Consider the following 24,094-nt stretch of genomic DNA (forward strand, 5'->3'; position numbering starts at 1 on the left):
CTCCTAAAAAAAACTGACTGGTTAGCATCCAGTTTGTTGTTCTGGGGAAGAAACAATGATACCTAGTTGAAAACAACTCATTCAAGGGTTTTCAGAATGGAAAGAGAGAGACAGGTCTGTAGCTATCTGTAAGTGAAGTGTTTAATGTAGGTTTTTTGATAAGTGGGGTTACCCAAGCCTGCTTGAATGCAGTGGGGAAAGTTCATGTGCTGATGATGTGAGTGAGTGGTGGTAAAAGTGTAGGAGAGATTGTTTGGAGAAGGTGTAAGGGGATTGGGTCTAGAGGGCATGTTGAAGGATGGCTGGAGAGGAGAAGTCTTGATACTTCTGCCTCTGTGAGGGGTCAGAAAGAGAAGATTGGAGTTTTAGCAGTGGTGTGGTTGGTTTGAGGTCATGTGTGTGTGAGCCTGAGAACTGACTACTGATTGTTCTAGTTTTGTCTGTGAAGAATGTGGCAAAATCATCAGCTGTTATTGAAGTGGTGGGAGGTGGTGGAGGGGGACAGATGAGATAATTAAATGTTTTGAAGAGATTATGTGTGCCTGGAGCGCTGTTGATCTTGTTCTGGAAATATGAAGATTTGGCAGTATGGACTTCAGCAGAGAAAGATGAAAGCAAAGACTGATACATACTCAGGTCTGACGGATCTTTTGATGTCTCTGCTGCCCTGAGTTTGGTCTGATGTTCACAAAGAACATCGGATAACCAGGGGTTAGAAGGGGCAGCCCGTGCTGGCCTGGAGGAGAGAGGACAAATATAGTCTAGACAAGAGGATAAAGTAGAGAATAAATGGTCAGTTTCTTGCATTCACATCCAGAGATGACAAATGGGTAGGTGAGGGAAGAGAGGAGGATACTACAGAGGAAAGATAGGAGGGTGAAAGGGAGTGTAGGTTTCGTCTAAAATTAACCGGTATAGGGGTTGGTGGCACACAGGTAGCAAAATGTAGTTTAAATGTAATGAAGAAATGGTTAGAAATATGTAGGGGTTGTACCAAAATGTTGTCTGCAGTACAATTGTGTGTGTAAATTAAGTCAAGTTGGTTGCCTGATTTGTGCGTGGTTGTAGTGTAGTGGTAAGGCGTTTGAGATCAAATGAAGCAAGGAGTGAACTGAAATCTATAGCATGTCCAGATGAATGTTGAAGTTGCCAAAGACTAAAAGTGGACTGCCATCCACTTTCAACCTTAATTGGATTTTTTTTTTTTTTTTTTTTTTAGTAATGGAGTAATTTAACGCATTATAATTTCCAAAATAGTAATTAGAGTATAGTTAGAAGCCCAGGTCACTTTACATTACTGCTGCATTACATTGTTGAAAAGAGAAATAGTTTTTTTTTTTTTTTTAAGTAAGTCTCACAAAGATGCCTGCCTGTTGCAAACACAACGTCATCTACCTGAGACCTACAGTAGGTGGCCAACCAAAATTCCTATTACCGCCGCGTGTACCGCCACTGCAAGGCCACGGCATTAACTGCAAGTCAGTCGCGTGTTAAAGTTCTTCACGAAACTACCTCCAGGTGGCGCAAAGGGACAGATTGCAAACTGACTATAATTATGAAATTTGTTGTATTAAATGTTCAAATAAAACAACAATAACATTATAATATAACATTATAACATCCTCAAATTTACAGTTAGGGTTAATTTAAAAACGTGGGATCATATAGACTACAGCCTATACATAAAAAAATAAAAACATGTAGAAAAGGTGGCTTATTGTTAAATGTTATAGGCTAGGCCTAGTTCTAACACATATTTTGGCACTATAGTCACATTAATGTCATAATGAAAGGCTTGAAACTTACATTTAAAACAAGCATAATTCTCTGATGTATTTCAGCAGGTCTGGCCTTTTTTAACACATTTATTCCCATATACAGAGCCCATGACATGCCGAAGATTATGTCCCTGAATTAAGAAATTGTTAACTTTCTATGATTTGTTCCTTTGTGTAAATTAAAACTTGTTTTACAATAATAATTAAGCCATATTTTAAATAATGATAACAATAATAGCCTAATAATAATACAGTTTCGTATTTCGGCATGCGTGAAATTGGGAGAATCCATAAAAAGAACAAAAAAAAATGAATTAAACAACAGAGTACAACTTAAGAATGTTGTCATTTAATTAGAAAACAACCCCTGATTCACAACATTAGTTTCCAAACGCAGAAATCGGGTAGAGACTTGTAAATCTAGGCCCTAGCCTGGCCCAATTGGCCAGCAGCTTACCAGTATCCTCGGCCCGAGTCTGACTGGAGCACGTGTCTTTTCAGATACGACTAATACTTTATTCGGAACTATAAATGGTCTACCCTTATATTTGTGTAAACTCACACTTTTGTGAAATAGAGAAAACACACAAGAAGCGTTTTTTGCCATCTCGTTTTGCTTGAATAGGGGAACTCATGCAAGGCTCTAAAATCAGGTGCAGTTTAGTATTGACGTGTCCAAAACTGATGGTTTATATTCACAACAAGCTACAGAATACAATGACTAAATCCATGAAGGGCTAATAAGGACAATAAGACCTTTAATGTATGATCGCCATTTGGTTCATATTTAAGAAACGACTTTTAAAAAGTCGTTATTACAGTGTTTTTGCTGTAGGCTATTCATCAAAAGCAGCATCAAAAAGCAGCATTCTCACTGGCAGTCCAGTTCATTATGAAAAAAAAAAATATAGGACTATATAGTAGGCCTATATAAGATAAGCATTTGAACAGGCTTCCTTGCACTATAATAAACACAAGAATGATCTGCATGATGCCACTGTTATTTTTATTATTGTGAAGTGAGATGACTAAAGAGCGCATCTGTCTTGCGTGCGCAAACACGCAATGGAAAAAGGAAGTTGGTTTATCAGGTTAATCCATAGTCGAGTGGTGGATGGTAGCCAGTGATTTCAGCGACGCAGGTTCAAATCCCGAATTAGGGTGTTTATTTTTTTAATAAATATAAATAATATATCAAATGATTAATGCAGATGTGTTCATTCTGCAGTTCGCTGGTTTATGTTACCTTTTTTTTTTCTTTTCTTTCAGGTTGAACATGTCCATTTTACACTGAGCAAGTGTGACTGAATTCAGTCCAGGTGCAGGTGGTTTGGGGACTGTTCAGCTTCATCGTGGGGATGGAAATAAAGGTGTAGATCACTTGCTCTTTCATATGGAAAGTGTCTGATGTTTCAAACTTGCAGAGCAGGTTTAGGCAAAGTGTCTGTTTTAGGATAAATACCTCTTTTGGTTTGGCTTTTGCAATTGGCATGAAATGGCATTCCAGGAGATGCGGCGCCTCTATGAGTTAAATCTCTGTGAGAGACGCACATCTTCCAAAAATATTCAAAATATTTTGTAGACTTTCTGTGATTTACAATGCACAAACCAGAAGCATCAATATCTGCAGAATGTAAAAGGGTTCACCATTCACAAAACATAAAATATAAATTTTTGATGTATTTAGGGCTGCCCCCGTGTAAGATTTTTCTAGCAGTCGTTCATTTATGTCATTATTCAACTAATGCACCTTTATATTAAATTAAGTCTACTGATCCATAATGAGCCTTAATATATTCACACACAAACACATGCATTAAGTTTGCCACAAAGCACAGGCAGAAGTAGCCTAATAATTGTGAAAAAGGAGACATTATAATTATTTATTAATAAACTAATGTTTTCTTGTTGGCTGCAAGATGAAATTCATGGTGCTGACTCCACAGTAGACTGGATGCGCCTTTAGAGAGAAATGTAACCTTCACAGATTACATAGCCTAATTAGGGAATATTTGCTTTCTTTTGAATTGGTTCATTTAAAAGTAGACATTTCAAACTTTCTGTAGATATATTTCTCATGTATGTGAGGCACCTTAATTATCAGTTATTTCATTATCAGGAAAAAATTCAAGTGATCGCGAGGGCGCCTCCCTGTTATACATGCGCATTAATGATTTGCTGCACAGACACTTGATTATAAATAGTAATAGAGCACACCCTCTTTTGAGCCAGTGCCCCAGACTGGCCACAGCTTTTTTAGTGGTAATGAGCACTCTTTGCAAGCTTTCTAGTCTATGATCCATTTAAAATGTAGAACATTGTTTTTCAGCCACACACACGTTGGAAAGTTTCGGGAATGACATCTGCATATTTATGTGGGATTCACTCTCGAAGTAGCAGTGATTGACACAATAATGACCAAAGCAATAGACGGGAGAAAATATGTGAAAATGGGTATTTAGACTAGAGCACCCTCACTAATTTTAGAAGCACCCTCAGTGATTATTTCTGAAACCTGGTTAATACGCTTTTATTGCAAAACTATATACAAAAACAACAAAATACAAATGCACTTAATAAAACAATTGAATAAATGCATATTTATAAGTTAAGCACCTAACTAAAATAAGTAGGCTATTAATAAAATAAATAAATAGAGAAGGCTGACTATAATCAGCTTGCTTTCATTTAATGAGATAAGCCTACTCCTCATCTGAATTAGAAAAAAAAGCGCTTCTAGTCTTCAGTGATGCAAGAACGTTTGAGCATTCACGTAATCTCTGAGCAAAAGCAGAGCCAATTCATAGAAGAACAATGTATATTTAAAAGCACACATCCAGTTTTGTGAGAGTGAAGGAAATCCACTTGCGAGTGGAGATTCGTGCTCGCACATTACATGGATCACGTAACATTATGCGCTCTCGATATCTGTCAAATATCACGCTATAGAAACCGTCTAAAATTAAGTATAAAGAGGAGAAGAAAGCGGCCCTAGGCAGCTATACATGCCAGGATCCGCCACTGCCAGATGCAGTTAGAAATTTACTAAAAACAAGTCTATCGCAAGACATCTGGTGGGGGGTGGGGGGGGTCACCTGGGGTGGCCAGCCAAATTTCAGGGGGGGCCGGTGCCACCCCTGGCCACCACGTAGACATGCCTCTGCTTTTTACATCATGTGCACTTTGTTGATTATAATGAAAGAACTTGAGTTTAAATGTGTGGACGTATTAGCCTAATCTGTCCCTTGTTTTCAGTTTCAATGATTTAGCAAAATCATGTCCAGGTTTAATTTATTTGTTTGTTTTAGTTAGGCCTAAATAATGGGAACAGAATTAAACAGTGCCTCACATTTTGCTAAAATAAAGGAAAGAATTCATAAAACATGTAAAAATGTTCTCTGTCAAAATAACGGACAGGTAACGAATAGCCTAACAAAGTAGGCTAGGCTATGTGAGTGACAAAAATGCATGCTGTTTTATTAATTTAAAATATAAACTTAAAATGTATTTTTCACAAATATTAGCTAAGTAGCGAAAATATGAACATTTTTCATATAGCCTACAAGCGTACCACTTTTAATGCTAGGCTACCATGCAAAATAAACCACCATTTCTCTAGGATAATATAACTCATGATTCATATTATATAAATAATACTATACACGTTAAATGTTTCAAATCAAAAAAATGGTGTAATACTGTAGCTTAGAGTAAATATAAGCACAGGCTCAAAGACTTGACATTTATCCTGCTTGAATTTGTTCAAAGAAACGAACATAACTTAATCAGTAGTTACTAAATTTGCATCTGTGCATATTAAATATTTTAACTACAGTGTTTTTCTTTCATTTTCTGTCAACTGAAGCCGTCAAATGTAACACATCGGCTAGGCAAAACTGACGGCAAACCTCAGCATAGACAGTGAAAAGTATGTGTTCGCCAGCTGGAAATACAAACATTATTTTGAGTTTATTTCTGTAAAAGGCAAAAACTTAATTGTGCATTGTCATTTATGTGGGGGGAAGAAAACCTTATCAACAGCTAAAAACTCCACATCCAATTTGTTAAAACACCTAAAAGGGCAGCACAGCATGATGAAACTTATCAAGAAGGTACTGGGCACAGGAAAAAATTGCATCCACTTCTGCTGTCATGTTCAGTGCTAGTGCACGTCCTTAACTAGCTAAACGACAAAAGCTGGATTTCTCCCGTCCAACACCCACCGTAAGTGGAGAAGGTCTGAAAAAACTTGTCGCTGGGTATATGGTGGAGAATAGGCTATTTCTACTGTGGATTCACTCTCCTTTCGCCACATCATAGAGTCAAGTCATCTTTATTTATATAGCGCTTTAAACAAAAAAGATTGCGTCAAAGCAACTGAACAACAATAATTAGGAAAGCAGTGTCAATAATGCAAAATGACAGTTAAAGGCAGTTCATCATTGAATTCAGTGATGTCACCATGCAGCTCAGTTCAGTTTAAATTGTATCTGTGCAATAATTTGCAATCAAGTCAACGATATCTCTGAAATGAAGTGTCCCCAACTAAGCAAGCCAGAGGCGACAGCGGCAAGGAACCAAAACTCCATCAGTGACAGAATGGAGAAAAAAAAACCTTGGAGAAACCAGGCTCAGTTGGGGGGCCAGTTCTCCTCTGGCCAGACGAAACCAGCAGTTCAATTCCAGGCTGCAGCAAAGTCAGATTGTGCAGAAGAATCATCTGTTTCATCTGGTCATCTGAGACAAGGTCTTTACAGGGGATCTGTCTCTGGGGCTCTAGTTGTCCGTGTTTTCGGTGTCTTTCAGGGCTGTAGAGGTCCTTTCTAGATGCTGATCCACCATCTGGGCTGGATACGTACTGGATCCGGGTGACTGCAGTGACCCTCTGACTTGGATACAGACTGGATCTCGTTGCTACGGTGACCTCGGAATAAGAGAGAAACAGACTAATATGAGCGTAGATGCCATTCTTCTAACGATGGTAGCAAGTACATCGGGTGTTGTCGTGTGGGGAAGTGTTCCTGGTTCCGGTTTACCTAATTAGTGCAGCCTAAAAATCATTTAACGGATTTGGATATTAGAAGTGTATTAGTATGTTATGTGTAAGCCAGGTTAAAGAGATGGGTCTTTAATCTAGATTTAAACTGCAAGAGTGTGTCTGCCTCCCGAACAATGTTAGGTAGGTTATTCCAGAGTTTGGGAGCTAAATAGGAGAAGGATCTGTCGTCCGCAGTTGACTTTGATATTCTAGGTATTATCAAATTGCCAGAGTTTTGAGAACGCAGCAGACGTGGAGGACTATAATGTAACAAGAAGCTCGTTCAAATACTGAGGTGCTAAACCATTCAGGGCTTTATAAGTAATAAGCAAGATTTTTAAAATCTATACGATGTTTGATAGGGAGCCAGTGCAGTGTTGACAGGACAGGGCTAATATGATCATACTTCCTGGTTCCAGTAAGAACTCTAGCTGCCGTATTTTGGACTAACTGGAGTTTGTTTAACTAAGCGTGCAGAACAACCACCCAATAGAGCATTACAATAGTCTAACCTTGAGGTCATAAAACGCATGGATTAACATTTCTGGCATTTTTGACATTGAGAGCATAGGCCCTAATTTAGGTATATATTTTTGAGATGGAAAAATGCAGTTTTACAAATGCTAGAAACGTGGCTTTCTAAGGAAAGGTTGCTATCAAATAGCACACCTAGGTTCCTAACTGATGACGAAGAATTGACAGAGCAGCCATCAAGGCTTAGACAACGTTTCTAGGTCCTTACATGCAGAGCTTTTAGGCCCTATAATTAACACCTCTGTTTTTTTTTTCAGAATTTAGTCAGTAAGAAATTACTTGTCATCCAGTTTTTTATATCGACTATGCATTCCGTTAGGTTTTTCAAATTGGTATGTTTTCGCGGGCCGCGAAGAAATATAGAGCTGTAGTATCATCAGCATACCAGTGATGAAGCTAACACCACGTGTTTCTGATGATATCTCCCAAGGGTAACATGTAGAGCGTAAGGAGTAACGGCCCTAGTACTGAGCCTTGAGGTACTCCATACTGCACTTGTGATCGATATGATACCTCTTCATTCACTGCTACGAATTGATGGCGGTCATATAAGTACGATTTAAACCATGCTAATGCACTTCCATTAATGCCAACAAAGTGTTCTAGTCTATGCAAAAGAATAGTGTGGTCAATAGTGTGTCGAACGCAGCACTAAGATCCAATAGCACTAATAGAGAGATACAACCACGATCAAATGATAAGAGCAGGTCATTTGTAACTCTAAGGAGAGCAGTCTCAGTACTATGATACGGTCTAAATCCTGACTGGAAATCCTCACAGATGTCATTTTTTTCTCCAAGAAGGAATATAATTGTGAGGATACTACCTTTTCTATTATCTTGGAAAGAAAAGGGAGATTCGAGATCGGTCTATAATTAACTAGTTCTTTAGTTCTTTGGGGTCAAGTTGTGGTTTTTTAATGAGAGGCTTAATAACAGCCAGTTTGAAGATTTTGGGGAAATACCCTAATAACAATGAGGAATTAATAATAGTCAGAAGAGGATCTATGACTTCTGGAAGCACCTCTTTTAGGAGCTTAGATGGAATAGGGTCTAACATACATGTGTGTTGGTTTAGATGATTTAACAAGTTTATACAATTCTTCCTCTCCTATAGTAGAGAATGAGTGGAACTGTCCTCAGGGGATCTATAGTGCACTGTCTGATGTGATACTGTAGCTGATGGCTGCTTGGTTACAATTTTATCTCTAATAGTATCGACTTTAGAAGTAAAGTAGTTCATAAAGTCATTACTGCTGTGATATTGAGAAATGTCAACACTTGTTGATGCTTTATTTTTCGTTAATTTAGCCACTGTATTGAATAATACCTGGGGTTATGGTTTGTTTTCTTCTAAAAGAGATGCAACAAAAGTAATCAGATTTAGCAGTTTTTTTTAATGCTTTTTCTGTAAGATAGGTTACTTTCCCTCCAAGCAATACGAAATACTTCCTAGTTTTGTTTTTCCTCCAGCTGCGCTCCATTTTTCCGGGCTGCTCTCTTTAGGGTGCGAGTGTGCTCATTATACCACGGTGTCAGACTGTTTTCCTTAACCTTCCTTAAGCCTAAAGGAGCAACTGTATTTAAAATGCTAGAAAAGAGAGAGTCCATAGTTTCTGTTACATCATCAAGGCTAGCAGACGGTCGGTTTAGCCAGTCTGTCTGCTTCCTGACCTGGGCCCCAGTTAGTCAAGTACAAACTCTAAGACTATGTGCCATATTTCTAGAAAGAAGAGCGGCACCACCCCAGGAGGGATGAAGACCATCTCTTTTCAACAGGTCAGGTCTGCCCCAGAAAATACCCACGCACAACAATGCAAGCCTACCACATAGAAAGACATTTGCCGCATACCCGGAGAGATAATAAGCCACGATGGAAGATAATTTAAAGGCTACACTGGAAGAGGTAGGCTTTGTTTCCACTACTGCTGACATCTGGACAGCAAACAACAGCTAATTTAGCTAGTTTTGGCGATTTGCTGCCTTGCACCATCATAAACAGGGAACAGAGCATAGTGCAGTATGTTTTAAAGGGGTCATATGATGCAATTTCAAGTTTTCCTTTCTCTTTGGAGTGTCACAAGCTGTTTGTGCATAGATCAGATCCCTAAAGTTGCAAAGACTAAAGTCTCAAACCTAAAGAGATATTCTTTAAAAAAAGTTAAGACTTTTTCCTGAACCTGGGAGAGTAGCCTACAATGCCATCTGTGTTGTTTCTATAAAGTGGGGCAATTATTTGCAAGGACAGTCTGACACTTCTGACTCACAGCCTGTAAGTACATTTTCATATTTAAAGAATTTGCTACTGTTGATTGAATCACGAGTTTTGAGCAGTGTAGAATAGCACTTGTTGTTTGTCGTTTCTCCAATCACAAATGCAAACAAGGTTTTATGTTTACTCTGTGTGATACACAATGCAATGTGTAAAAGACGGTATGAGTTATTATAATCAGTAATTATGTCCCCACTGGATGCAACAAATGCCTCTTTTGTAATGTTTTTTTTTTTAGTTTTGTCTTGTCGTGCCAGGACACGGCATCAGCGTAAAATTTCCATCACACGCTTGAGGTATTCGGCCAATCACAACACACTGGATAGCTGGCAGATCAGCATACACTTCGAATCTATGTGTTTTAGAAAGGCATGGCATAGAGGAGCAACAATGATGTACAGTATGTGAAAAATAATGTATTTTTTTAACCTTAAACCGCATAAACACATTTCATTACACCAAATACACAAAATATTGACCTCTTTAAGGCAGTACAATTATAGCACGGAATAGTCAAATTATTCAACACAAAAGCAAAAGCAGATTAAAACGAATTAAAGGATAAGTAAATAACCTAACACAACATTAACCCTCTGGGGTCTGAGGGTGTTTGGGGGCCCTGTTGAAGTTTTGACATACCCTGACATTTGTGTTTTTATTTGTTTAATTATTTTTTTTTTTATTTTTTTTTTCAGTATCTTAAAAACATAAATGTCTAAAGTCTGATAACTGTGTATTCAATAATATGTGAGCAGCATGAAAGTACATGTTTGTGTTTTTGAGAAAACAATCTCTATGTACGGTTAGTGGAAAAAATAATTTTTTAAGTCACTGAAATACAGAGATGTATAAAGTACTAAAGACCCAGACTAGAGTAAAAGTACAAATGCTCTATCAAAAAAGTGACTTGAGTAGAAGTTGAAGTGCTCTTTAAGCACCACACTTAAATAGAAGTACTAAAGTATTCAACATTTTTTGTACTTAAGTATTGCAAGTAATTTATTTTATAATTTACTATTCAAGTACTGAAAGTAAAAGTACAAGTATTGTGTTATGTAGTTATTAAAGAAAGTAGTCAAAAGTTTGAACATCATATTGTTTTTATTATTTCAAATGATTAACCTAAAGGGACAATCACAAGTCCTTTGGCTGTAACTTTTTGTAAACAAAAACAGATTAAGTATGTCCCTTCCCCCTTTAAAGCATCCCTCCCTTCTCTTCCCTGCTTGTTTTTTTTTTTTTTTTTTTTTCACAGCTTATTACCTTCTTAAACTAGTGTGCATAAAGCAGTGATTTTTGGAAGTTACACATTTTCTTTTCACCCTCAACTTGTTAGGGCAACTAAAAGATCTCAAAGGCCAGTAGGCCACATTCAAGTATTTCTTATGTAAAAACAAAAGTGATTAGAGCACCTAAAAACACTGAGCTTAAATAAACAAAAACAGATCAAATATGCCCCTTCCCCTTTAAAGCATCCCTACCCTCTCTTCCCTGCTTGTGATTTTTTTCTCCACAGCTTATTCCCTTCTTAAACTGGTATGCATAAAGCAGTCATATTTAGGAAGTTAGAAATCTTTGGTTTATCCTCAAAAGTAGTTGGTTTTCAAAATTGAACGTATTCAGTCTCGCTCTTCTAGGGCTAAAGACTAATCCTGCGATACTAAAAAGCCTCTTGCTGATGCTGGAAGGAGTGTGTTTAACTTAACAGACAACTTGCACACAGCTGGAAAAGACTTGAGCAAGTCCATGTTATCTGCTGAACATGACAAGTACGCATCTAGCTGTTTGGCGCTGTCTTGTGCCTTCGAACCCTGCATGACAGAAAAGAAGTCGTCTTCATCAGATGAGCTGGACCTGTGGACCTCACTGGACTGCAACGAGGGGTCTTCAATGCTTCATTTGATATAGTCCATTTTTGAAATATAAGAGTGTGTTATAAACAATAATACTAGTTTCAACCCATCATGACAGCAACCACAGATTTGACATGATGACATTGTCAGTAAATGATTTTAATGGAAATGACGACTTTATACTTCAAATAATTCCCTTAAACAAAAAGCCTTTTGCAGCATTTACAGTCTGGCAGACCTTAGACAAGAAGGCTTGGCTGCCATTCTACTAGGCTAAAGAGGAAGGCTCCCATACCACATCATTTTTCACTCTAACATCATAATGCCCTGTTTATAGGTATGTTTGCAATATCTTCTATGCAGGACAAGCTCATGTGTGTTTCCATATAAAAAAAAAAAAAAAAAAAAAAAAAAAAAAAAAAAAAGTAATCCCCCATTTTTGAGCGGTACTGTATGTGTGACTCGTGATTGCAAATTGGTAAAATACACAAATAATGCACCCATACACTATATTTCTTACCTATTTTGATTGTCTCATCTTCCTATGTCCAATTTGTCCTGAATTTTGGAAGCAGAATAGCAGTGGCCACCAGCTCTGGGTCTTCCATCATAGGGCCAAAACGATTCTCAATGCCCACCTGCAAGGCATCCACAAGTGGCTTGCAGTACTTCAGCAGCAGCTTGATCCTGTTCAGCTTGATTTTCAGGAGCTTGACGGTTGGGAGCAGCCACCCCATCTGGACATTGGTTTCAGCTTGCAAAATTTTAGTTGCTTGGGCGACTGGAGTCATGACAGCAGAATGCTCTGACAGGAACGCAAGTTCAGCTGGATTAAACCTGTGAAGAAGACAAGAACATATAAACAATAAGAGACAAAAAACAGCATTGCTACATGATTGGATGATTATCATGCAATGAATTGGTACATCGTTCAATGTTAATCATCAATTCAATGTTGTACAAGTAGACAATATGGACCAGAATTGAGTTTGAACAGAAAGAGTACCATATGAAACATTTTTAAACTTACATTGGAACCTTCAAATCTGTGCAGAAAACTCTCATTGTTGCCTCTCCCTTTTCTTTCACTATCCTGAGCAGTCTCTCCACAGCCATGAACACAGAGTTCCACCTTGTTGCATTTGGTCGCACAAGCTGGAGAAAGCGCTTGCTTATCTTCCACAGTTTCAGCTGCTGTTGGGGATCTTGAACACTTATTCCAAAGTGCATTGCACTTGCCAAATGTTGAGTAGTATAATTTCTTGTACGCGTCATTGGACACTGCCTTGCTGGCATCGACAGTGGCTATTAGGTTAAGAATGTGGCATGCACAACGCTGGGGCTTCGGGAGCTGGAACTAAACCATCATCCTCATCCAAAAGTGAAGATACATCGACAAACTCTACCTCCTCATCTTTGTCTGCTTCTTCTTCCTCCTCCTCTTCCTCCTGAACTAGAGCACCAGCATTGTTATTTCCATCTTCACCAAAGACTTTGAAGGCTTTAATGAAGTTGGAGCCATTGTCCGTGGTTGTTCTGACTATCTTCCCCCGAATGTCATACTCAGCATGGATATCATTAAGTGCATTTGCCAGAAGGTTGAAAGTGTGAGAGCCTCTTAATCTTTTACAGGCCAGGGCCACTGAGCACCTTTTAAACTTTCCGGGTCCAGCCAGTGAGCCGTGACCCCAATGAACCAAGCCGCCTGGCTGACCAGCAGTCAGTGGTTGTCCAGATGTGGTCAACAGTTTTCATGGCCTCAATAATTTTGATCTTCATCTGTTTGGCAGCATCATCAATCATGGATGTGAGTGTGATTCTTGTCATTATTTTGCTATTTGGCACCAGGTCTAACACAAAATCGCGGAAAGCTACTTGCTCTACAATGTTGAAAGGCTGAAGTCCTCGGACAACATACTTCATGATTGCCTTGTCGATGGATCTCTGGGGCATCGTGGTCCAGCTACCCATTAATGTGGCCTGCTTGATGGAAGGGGAGGGAATCACAGTCTTCTTCTTTCGCTTTGCAGATGTGAGTTCCTCGTATCTACTCAAGTGGCAGTCATGCTTGCTCTGAAAAGAGACAAAAAAAAAATATAGTTTTACCTTCACAGAATTATAATGTGAGCAACATTATACAGTAGGTGAGTGTATTGTGTAATAACTGCTGTGACACTATTGATAAAAGTAAAATTAATTCAATTAAAGTCAGTAATCCATGGATTCTGCTTAAGTACTTCTCTGCAATTACTTGCAAAACCCTGTAGTCCTAACTTGATACAACCAACCATGCATCTTGAGAAACGGGAGTGCGCGAAGACCACTTGAGATGCAGACAAGTTGAGATGCTTTGTTTGTTGTCAGCACTTTGATTTTGACTAATAGTCTAATTTTCTATCATATACAATTGAATAAAATTAACAGCTAGCGGCCGGGGCGCTCTCTCTCTCTCTCACTGCTCGTTCTTATATGCGCCCTGACAAGCGCAACAGTCATTCTATTCTACATCACTCACTGAACAAATAAGGCTTTGGGGGCCGCCAAAAACATTTCAGTGCAGGAAAACTCCTGCATAGTTATGTCAGTGTAAATCTACACTACCATTAAACACTACTACACTATAAAAAAACGGGCGTGTGATTAAGCAGCCCCAAAGGAGTCATGCTCTATGATTTATTTTTGGCAACAGTAGGCTGTCATAAAATAAGAGAAAGTTGACATTAGTGATGGGTCAAAAATACCATTCAACGCCCTGCGTGACAGCCTTTATGATAGCCAGCTAGTTAACGTTAAGTGAACACCGCAGCATGTCGCTAGTTAGCAAAAGGGCTTACTGATAGCTCAAGCTGGTGTGATTTGTGATGATATTTGTAACTTACCTTAATATGTTTCTTCAAATTTGACGGTGAATTTTTGAAGGCCATTATTTCACAACTTTTCGGGCGGCAGAGTAAGCACTTCATTCTATATGAATTATCTTTCACTCCGACATATAAGAACATGGACTCTAAGTAGGGCCAGGGGGTGGTCTCCTTCCTCACTCTCACAGCCACGATCACTTGAAGTTGAAGGGGTGTTTTTGGTTCGTCCATCTTTTTAGCTGACGAGTAACGATGCAGCACATTGTAGTACATCGTTAAACTACATGAAAATAAAAATATATATATATATTTGTAGTACATCGTTAAACTACATGAAAATAAAAATATATATATATATATATATATATAGGAGTAAAAGTATTAAACTCATCGAAAATATGTACTGAAGTAAAAGTGGAAGTAGGAGAAAAAAATAATACTCTAGTAAAGTACAGATACCTCCTTTTAGTACTTAAGTATAGTAGTGAAGTAGTTCTACTTCATTACTATACATCTCTGCTGAAATAAGGCCATAAAACACATACAGAACGTTTGTTTACAAGACTTTTGAGAACTGGATGTGGTAGACTAGAATATTTGCTACAAAATTATGTGAAAATTATCATCATTCACAGGAAACAATGTATTGATTTAACATTTGTAAAACATGTTTTGTGATAGAATGCCCTTATGCAAGGGAGTGACAATGGGCATGAATATTTAGTGATTCACACCAGAGAGACAAATGGCCTCCCATAATGGGCCATGATGGGCCTTTCAGTATGAAAGTGACTGAGGCAGTTAAGAAAGAGTGTGAGGAGAGTAAGATACTGTGGGTGTTTGATTATTATTTGTATTTTATTTGCAATACAGTATAATAAAATATATACAGTGAAGGTCAAAGACACATGATTGAACATACTGATCTGAACACTGAGACTTGAACAGTAACACACATTTGTTCCAAACATTCATTCATAGTGTTAACACTCACTACATTTATATCTTGTGTTTTTTTATGTTAAAACATTAAACAAACATCCTGGCATTGTGAGACATTTAGACAATGAAATGACACATATTTAACAATGTTTCACTTGATTTCATACATGTAGTCAGGCAGTCTAACTAGTAAAATGTGTAAAAGTTGTCATAATAACACAATAACAACAGATGCAAGTAATCTTAGGCTACTCATCAGAGTGATATTCTCCACTGGATCTAGCTATGCGACGCATTGTATTGTATTGTGTTTTTTTTTTTTTTTTTTTTTTTTCAGCATGTCTCCTTCCAGAAACAAAAAGTAGCCGGGATGAACTCTTCATGTTTGTTTACGGTGTTGTGGCCGTTTACATGCGCACACACCATATCGCGACTCCAGGGCCAGAGTGGGACTCATTTTCAGCCCTGGAGTTTCATGCCTTAGACCGGCCCACTTTGTTTTTTTGTTTGTTTTTGTATTTGTATTGTTTGTACTGGCCTTTTCAGCGCTTCCTTTGCGATTTCTATTCTCCAAAAAAAAGGTGCCGCTGTTAGGGGAGTCAAAAGATAATTATGTCATCATTAGGGTTGCCAATTAACTTTAAAAATGGAAAATAAGGGACAATTGTGATTCATCTTATTCTTTAAGAAAGTATTGTTTATTCTTGTAGAAAATAAGTATTTGTTTTTTAAGAAAATAAGGGACAGAATAAGGGATGTTCCAAATATTTGTACTGTACCATATTGTAGGCCGTCTGCCTGCAGTTAAAAAGTTCTCTGAAATAATCACTATTGTTTTGCAAAAATTATGTACAATTATTCAAAAAATTATTTTAATGTCATACAAAAATGTAATCGGCCTGATTAAATTGTACCATTATAGAATTGTGACTGCACAAGTGCATTGATTTAGGAGGTGAAAATGTTCTATTTAACAGCATTAACTTACAATGAAAGACGTCTTCCCTCAGGTAGATGAAATATTTTCCTGCCGTGCTGGATGTTGGGCTTATGATCCATAAGTTGTTTGCACTGGCCGAACTGATTTTGTAAAATTAAAAACACGGACGGTGAAGGGGAATTTTCGTAGCGCAGGACGCTCACTGTGAAGCGGGAGCAGCTAGCAGAGGATTCCGCTTGGTCTTAAAGCCTTCCACAAACGCCTACATTCACTAATAAAACAATGATTTGCACAAAAAGATCAATTAGTTATCAATTGAGAATTTGTTTCAGATATGGTCTGGTGAAAATAATAATATGGGCTGCAAGAAAATATTAAATAAAAATAGTGGGGCTGCTATGAGTGCAGGTAGGCAAGTCTAGGAACAGCATTTTTCAACCCGGTTTCATGACAACACCGGCCTTCAAGGCCTAAAAAAAAAAACAGACCAGCCCACCAGGAATCCTCCCGGTGCTCCCAATAGCCAATCCGGGTCTGCACAACTCCCAATACTGGGAGTGTGGCAGGCAGGAGAACAACATCCATGGTCGTTTCTGGGCATGCAGACCGTTCAGGGCAGTAGATAATTCTGGGCAGGCAGATAATTCAGGGCAGACAAATGATTCAGGGCAGGCAGAGAGTTCAGATGATGGCAGGAGAAGTGGGAGCATGTGTCATTATGAAATAAAAGATTTTTTTCTCTAATACACATTGGACAAAATTAACGGTACCCTTTTATTTATGGAATTACATTTGGTTCAATAAAAATGAACGTAACTTTATAAAACTGAACGTAACTTTTTCAGAAACTATCAAAAATATGCCATTACAAAAGAAGAAAAACACAATGAAAATGGAAAAAAATTAACTCAGTCACACAAATTTAACAGGCTCTTCAAATATGCTTCATTCTTTGTTAATGTTTTTCAAAGATTCGTTTTCGCTAATCTTGGATTCTGAATGCATTGCCACAGATTTCGCTTATGTTTCACAGTTTTTAGTTTGGTGTTTTGACACAAACTTCTCGTGGGGGCAGGCTTAACAGTGATCTACTCTGATTGGATAGTGAGCTTTTGATGGACAGGTGCTCTCTGACCGGGAAGTACAGATGTCACTCGGTGGATAACACCGCCCGAGCATATTGGAAAGCTCTTGCGGTGATTAAATCTGGTCTCTACCGCAAAAATTCTTTTTCACAGACAAAGTGAAAGAAATTTATTTTAAGCTCATACACAGGTTCTACCCTGTAAATTAGTTTATACAAAGATTTAAATCTGACATTGATTTTACAAGCTCTTTTTGTTCGAGTTCTGAAGAAACTGTACACTAATTTTGGTCATGTCACTACACTCAGAAACTTTGGGATGATATTGGTGTGTTTGTCAAGTAAGATTTTGCCAGGCTTCTCAGTACATATGAAAAACATTATATTTGGGTATTATGACTCTGACACCACAAACGAAAATATCAGTTCTGTTATTAATTTAAATTTTTTCCTAAACAAATTTCACATTCACAAATGCAAATTCTCCAACTGTAAACCTGTCTTCTCTGTTTTCCTAAAAGAAATGGAAAACTATTTGAATGTAATCTCAGTATCTACTAATAAGAAAGCTATGAGAACTGTTAGAATTTGCTCTGCCTTTGATCTCCTTGTGTAATTTTGTTTAGATTTTGGCCCTCTTTTTCTTTAGTTCTATTTTATTCTTTATTTTTATTTTATTTTATTTTTTTTAGTGGTTGATATTATGTGATGTACTGTATGTTTATACTTTTTTATGTTTTTGTTCTCTGCAGCTCTCACGGTGATTTGTATGCAATACGTCGTGCCTTGTATTACTAAATATGTAAATAATATTTGACCTTCGATCGTCTCAGTCTGTAAAGATGAGCTCTTAGGAGAGACACGGAGCGGCATCATCTTCCTCAATAACATTGATACAAGTTTTATTCATGTTACAGTGTGCAGCAGTTCGTTGCAGGTTATTATTGTCATTCAGTAACACAAGCTTACTTCAAGCTCCCTTGAAGGACAAGAGCTCATCTTTACAGACTGAGACGATCGAAGGCCAAATATTATTTACATATTTAGTAATACAAATCACCGCGAGAGCTTTCCAACATGCGCGCCACTGAGTGACGTGTGTACTTCCCGGTCAGAGAGCACCTGTCCATCAAAAGCTCACTATCCAATCAGAGTAGATCACTGTTAAGCCCGCCCCCACGAGGAGTTTGTGTCAAAACACCAAACGAAAAACTGCGAAACGTAAGCAAAATCTGTGGCAATGCATTCAGAATCCACGATTAGCGAAAACGAATCTTTGAAAAACATTAACAAAGAATGAATCATATTTGAAGAGCCTGTTAAATTTTTGGGACTCAGTTCATTTTTTTCATTTTCATTGTGTTTTTCTTCGTTTGTAATGGCATATTTTTGATAGTTTCTGAAAAAGTTATGTTCAGTTCCATAAAGTTACGTTCATTTTTATTGAACCAAATATAATTCCATATTTATTCAATATTATTTGAAACCTCCATTTGCCAAAATAACAGCTCTGAGTTTTCTCCTATAATGCCTGATGAGGTTAGAGACACACTTACAAGAGATCAGAGACCATTCCTTCATCCAGAATTACTACAGACCTTTCAGATTCACAGCTTCTCCTCTTTAGTTCACCCCACTCTTTTTCTGTGGTTCAGGTCAGGGAACTGGAATGGCCATTTTCTGTTGCTTTTAAGGTTTGTTTTTGGATTAATGTCCAGTTGGAAGATCCAAACATGGCCCATTATAAGATAATGACAGAGTCATTCATTTTTTTATTATTATTTTTATCTGTTGGTATTTTTTAGAATCAATGATGCCATGTATCTAAACAAGATGTCAAGGACCTCCAGCAGAAATATAAAGCCACAACATTAAAAATACAGCAGTATATTTCATTGTACACATGGGATACTTTTTATCCCTGTGTTCACCAAACCCTTCTAGAGTGTTTGCTGCTAAAAAGCTATATATATATATTTTTTTTTAGTAAGATCTGACCATAGAAGCCAGTCCCGTTTGAAGTTCCAGCCTTGTCTGACAACTGAATATGCTGGGGATTGTTTTTTGGTGAAAGCATTTTCATTTCTTGATTACTGTGGTCCTTGACTCTTTGGCCACTTAAACTCTTCTCCTCACCGTGCGTTAGGACAATATAGACAAACATCCTCTTCCAGGCAGTTTTGTAACATTTTCTGTTGATTGGAAATTCTTAATTATTGCCCTGATGGTGGAAATGGGAATTTTTACTGCTCTCTTTTCTTGAAATCACTTTTTAATTTCTGAAGCTCAATTATATTTTGCTGCGCATCAGAAATATATTATTTATTTATTTATGTATTATTATTATTATTATTTTTATTTTTATTTTTTCATTGTGGTGGATGATTAAGGGAATTTGGCCTTTGTTTTTCCTCCTATTTATATTTATGTGAAACAGGAAGCCATGGCTGGACAATTTCATGTTCATCACCACCCTGGTGTGCTCCAAATTGTGAATATAAATGGGGATATATTTCACTTATAAGAATTTGTAATTATTACTCCTCAATGAAAGGTTAGATTTTTGTGAATGTTTAAAATAAAATATCAAAAGGAAAACAATGCAGATTTATTTTCACAGCCTTCTTTGATCATATTTACCAAGGGTACCAACAGTTCCGACCATGTGTGTATGTCCCCATCATAGAGCGCTGCTCCCCCTTAGGCATGGTGCAGTGGGCAGAGTTTCCCTCCAAGCTCTCGCTGTTCATAGCACTCTCCACCATGTTGCCAGCTCTTGCACCTGGTCTGACATTGCGGGCTCTGGCTCCACAGTGATCCTCAGCTCTGTCACAGTAAAGGGCGATGGCTCGTTGCTCACAACAGGCTCTGGCTCTCTGCCAGCGGTGGGCTCAGTCTTTGGCTCCGCACAGTGAGGAGATGGTGGGCTGGGCTCTGGGTAAGGAGTGGGGCTGTTGTCGTCCTCCACAAAGTTCACGGTCAGTGGGGATTCACAGGACACGAGCACTCACTCTATGAAGGCAGCGAGGCTCTCTCGAGGACCATCCCCAGACAGCTGCACTTGTGTGGCGGTGTTTATTTCTGGGTAGTGTGTCAGGTTGGCAAGGAACACAAAGTCTCTCAAATGGTTCTCAAGAGACCGATCCCCCTGCTCCCCGGAGGACGAGAACGGCAGGGTCATTCATGATAAACAAAACAAAAAACTGACAAAAACAAAACAAAAATACACACAGGGAAACACGTCTCTTAACTTTGTATGGTCATGTCTTGTCATGGTGTGATGCAGAAGTGAACGCAAGAAGCAGAAGAATAAGGAGAAACATAGTCTTAATAGCATTTAATAATCCACATGGGGTAAGCCATCACAGGAGGGCAGCAGACACACATATACATTGACAAAACCGGACCACCAAACACTGAACAGAATGCAACTTATATGGGGAAGGTAAATGAGGATTATTGACAAGACACACCTGAACATAATGACACAATCAACAGGAGACAGAAACTAGGTCACACAGAGCACATGGGGAATGAAAAACACAACAAACAGTCCATAACTGTGACAGACTGAGACGGCAGAGAACGCACACTGTTTATTTTCTTCAGCAGCAGATGGCTGTGACAATTTAGGTGGACTGAAAAAATTGTAACCTGAAAATGGTAACATCTAAAATTAATTGGATTTATTCAAGTCAAAAAAAATATTAAAATATCACTGAACAAACCTAAAGACATTATATCATGCTAGTAAGAGTGCTGTTATTATTATTATTTTTTTTTTTTTTTTCTGAATATCTGCACGATTGCAAATGTTATTGATTTTACACCATGGGTGGATTAATGCATGGGCCAAAGGCACTAGACCAGAGGGGGGCCCAGCCGATATGCCACTCCTCCTGGACGATGATTTCAGCTTAGGTGATTCAGTGACTCATTCATAAAGACAGTCATTTGCTTCATTTCTGAATGAATTGTCAGTTTGAATGAATTGAAATATATATATTTATATTATAATATTGCAAACTATTATCATAATAGTATAATGAATTGAAATATATATATATATATAATATATATATATATGCAGATTAGCGTTTCTATCCATAGGGCAATCCATAACCCCTACAGTGGAGTCATAAAGTCTTTTAAATGGAAACTTGGAAATAATCCACAGCACAAAATTTATGTATTTCCTCAGCGACCAGCATGGATCAGCTCTAGGCATGACGAAGCGGATATCATCCTCTTTTGGGAAGGTCAAACAAAGTAGTTTCGCTTTCACAATGAAACACAGCATCTCCACAACATGGCGGCATCAACATCACTACAGAGAGAATAAAAGTTATACCTTCTTTCTTTGCGTGAACATTTGGGCGGTGTTATGCAATCTTTCCACACAGTGATGTAGACATGTGGGGGCATGTTTAAATGAAGCATTTTAGGAGGGTGTGGACAAGTCTTAACTTTTATAAAGAATATCTCTTCGGTTTTGAGACTTTAGTCTTTGCAACTTTACATATCTTCCTTATGCACCAAGAGCTTGTAACACTCCAAAGAGAAAGGAAAAATTGAAATTGCATCATATGACCCCTTTAATGTGTTAAATGGATTAATTGCTTAATTTGTGTAGAGTTGTGCATGTTCACCACTAGGTGGGGATGTTCTCCCTTAAAATCTGAATTTAATTTAATTGTTCTGTATTTCACTGAAAACTCATTCCACTATACAATCACAAAACTACAAGATATCATTTGATTGAGAGGATTAAAAAGAAGAAAACTGTTTTAAATAAACAGCAGAGCTAATGCGACATGTCGTGGAACTGATTTATTCTCTGTGCAACGAAATCCTTATTTCCACGTGTTTTATCTTCATTGTGCAGCTCCACATGGTAAAGAGGCCGCCCAGGCAAGACCGTCACATTGGTGCCGTGAAGTTGCGATACCGCTGTGTGGATATGGGTCGTGTCTTCAAACAAGTTGATAAGAGACCTCTGTGCTGCTGCATAAGGACTGGAAGCATCAGTTAACCTGTTCATCATCGATCCACAGTCTTTTGTAATTAAGAAACTCATTGACTTTATCCTTTTTTACTCTATTGAACTTTGATATTGAGTTACTGCTTGTATGTATTGTAGTATATTTCATTGCCCAAAATGAGTAACACCAATAGATACTTACCTGATCAATGTACTCCTGGTCCAGTGGGTAGAGGCAGAGGGGTTTTAGGTTTCCCAATTCCCTTTCCAATGGACAGCCCCGACACTGGCAATAGTGATAGTAGATCTGGTATTACAAGAGGTGTGTATTCTGTACGAGAGTAAAATACAGAAGACATGCAGTCAAAGTCAATCAGATTTACAGAGGCTAGCACTTCAACATCTTATGCTGTACATGGTGTGCCTGATATGTTAGGGCAGATGACTTCATTTGTGTATCAGAGTGGTCAACAATTAGCAAAGAACATTATGTCTCATCTTAGTCCTTATAGCTAGGACACTGACACACCAAATATACAGCACCCTGATGATTATAAGTCTAATAGCCATTCAGGCTTGTTAAATGTGTTGTAAAACCAAGTGATTCAGCACAGAAAAGTCAAGGAGCCACCTTCCTTCAGAGGGGAAGCCTCTGACATGATTGAAATTGAGGAATGGGAAGATCTCATGAGGACATTTGTAAAGAGCAATATGACATGACATACAGCCAAGTTTGGTGACCCATACTCAGAATTCGTGCTCTGCATTTAACCCACCCAAAGTACACACACACAGCAGTGAACACGCACCCGGAGCAGTGGGCAGCTATTTATGCTGCGGCGCCCGGGGAGCAGTTGGGGGTTCGGTGCCTTGCTCAAGGGCACCTCAGTCGTGGTATCCAACCTTAGGGTTAGGAGTCAAACTCTCTAACCACTAGGCTACGACTTCCCCATATGAGTGACGATGAACATGTGGAGGAAATCCTGGTGCATCTACATGACAAAGCAAAAGATATAATCAAATTCTGAATCAGGAACTGTGATTCTGCCACCACTGTCTGCCCAAATTCTGTCTACAGCCTGCTGCTCAAACATGTCAGTTGTAATCATTACTCACCTCTCCCTCTTGCTGACTTTTGCACTACTTTGCTTGAGGAGGACGAAAACCCATTTGACTACTGGCTGAGACTCAACAAAGCAGCAGAGGTTGCATCTGAATGCCTGCAAGAGCAAGGTGAAACACTTGACAAGCACAGTGTGGAAATAGTCCACATCCCACATAGCAAATGGACTTGGCCCAAATGTGGCCTCAAGCTGACACTGCTGGCCTCCTGTCGGCAATGGCATGTACCCTTTCAGCCGAAGCTGGGCCATGTGTGGCAATGATGGTACGGCGTGGATGACGGCAAACAGTATGAGGGCCGATTGTTGGTGGGAGGAGTGTGGCCCAGATCAGTCCAGTGATATGTGGCTCAGATCTGGCAGCATATTATGTGACCCATGATAAACAAGATAAATACAATATTGCATGATAATGGTTAAATGATCGGATACATTTTTAATGAAGTGTAGCACTGTTTCAATATAGTCTTTGAAATGGCAAGTCAAAACAGAATGAAACATTATCATTTCAAAATTTGCAAATCAGTAAATCTGTCAACTGCATTAAACTGCACTTAATTATAATTGTATAAAATTTTTAATTATTATTCTTGGTACAAATAATCTTAGAATCCTTACATGAAAAGAGAGAAAGAGATAATTTAACCATTATCATGTAATATTTATTTTGGTTTACCATGGGGCACATCAT

The sequence above is a fragment of the Cyprinus carpio genome, chromosome B24 (assembly GCF_018340385.1).
Source record: "Cyprinus carpio isolate SPL01 chromosome B24, ASM1834038v1, whole genome shotgun sequence".
NCBI classification, from domain to species: Eukaryota; Metazoa; Chordata; class Actinopteri; order Cypriniformes; family Cyprinidae; genus Cyprinus; species Cyprinus carpio.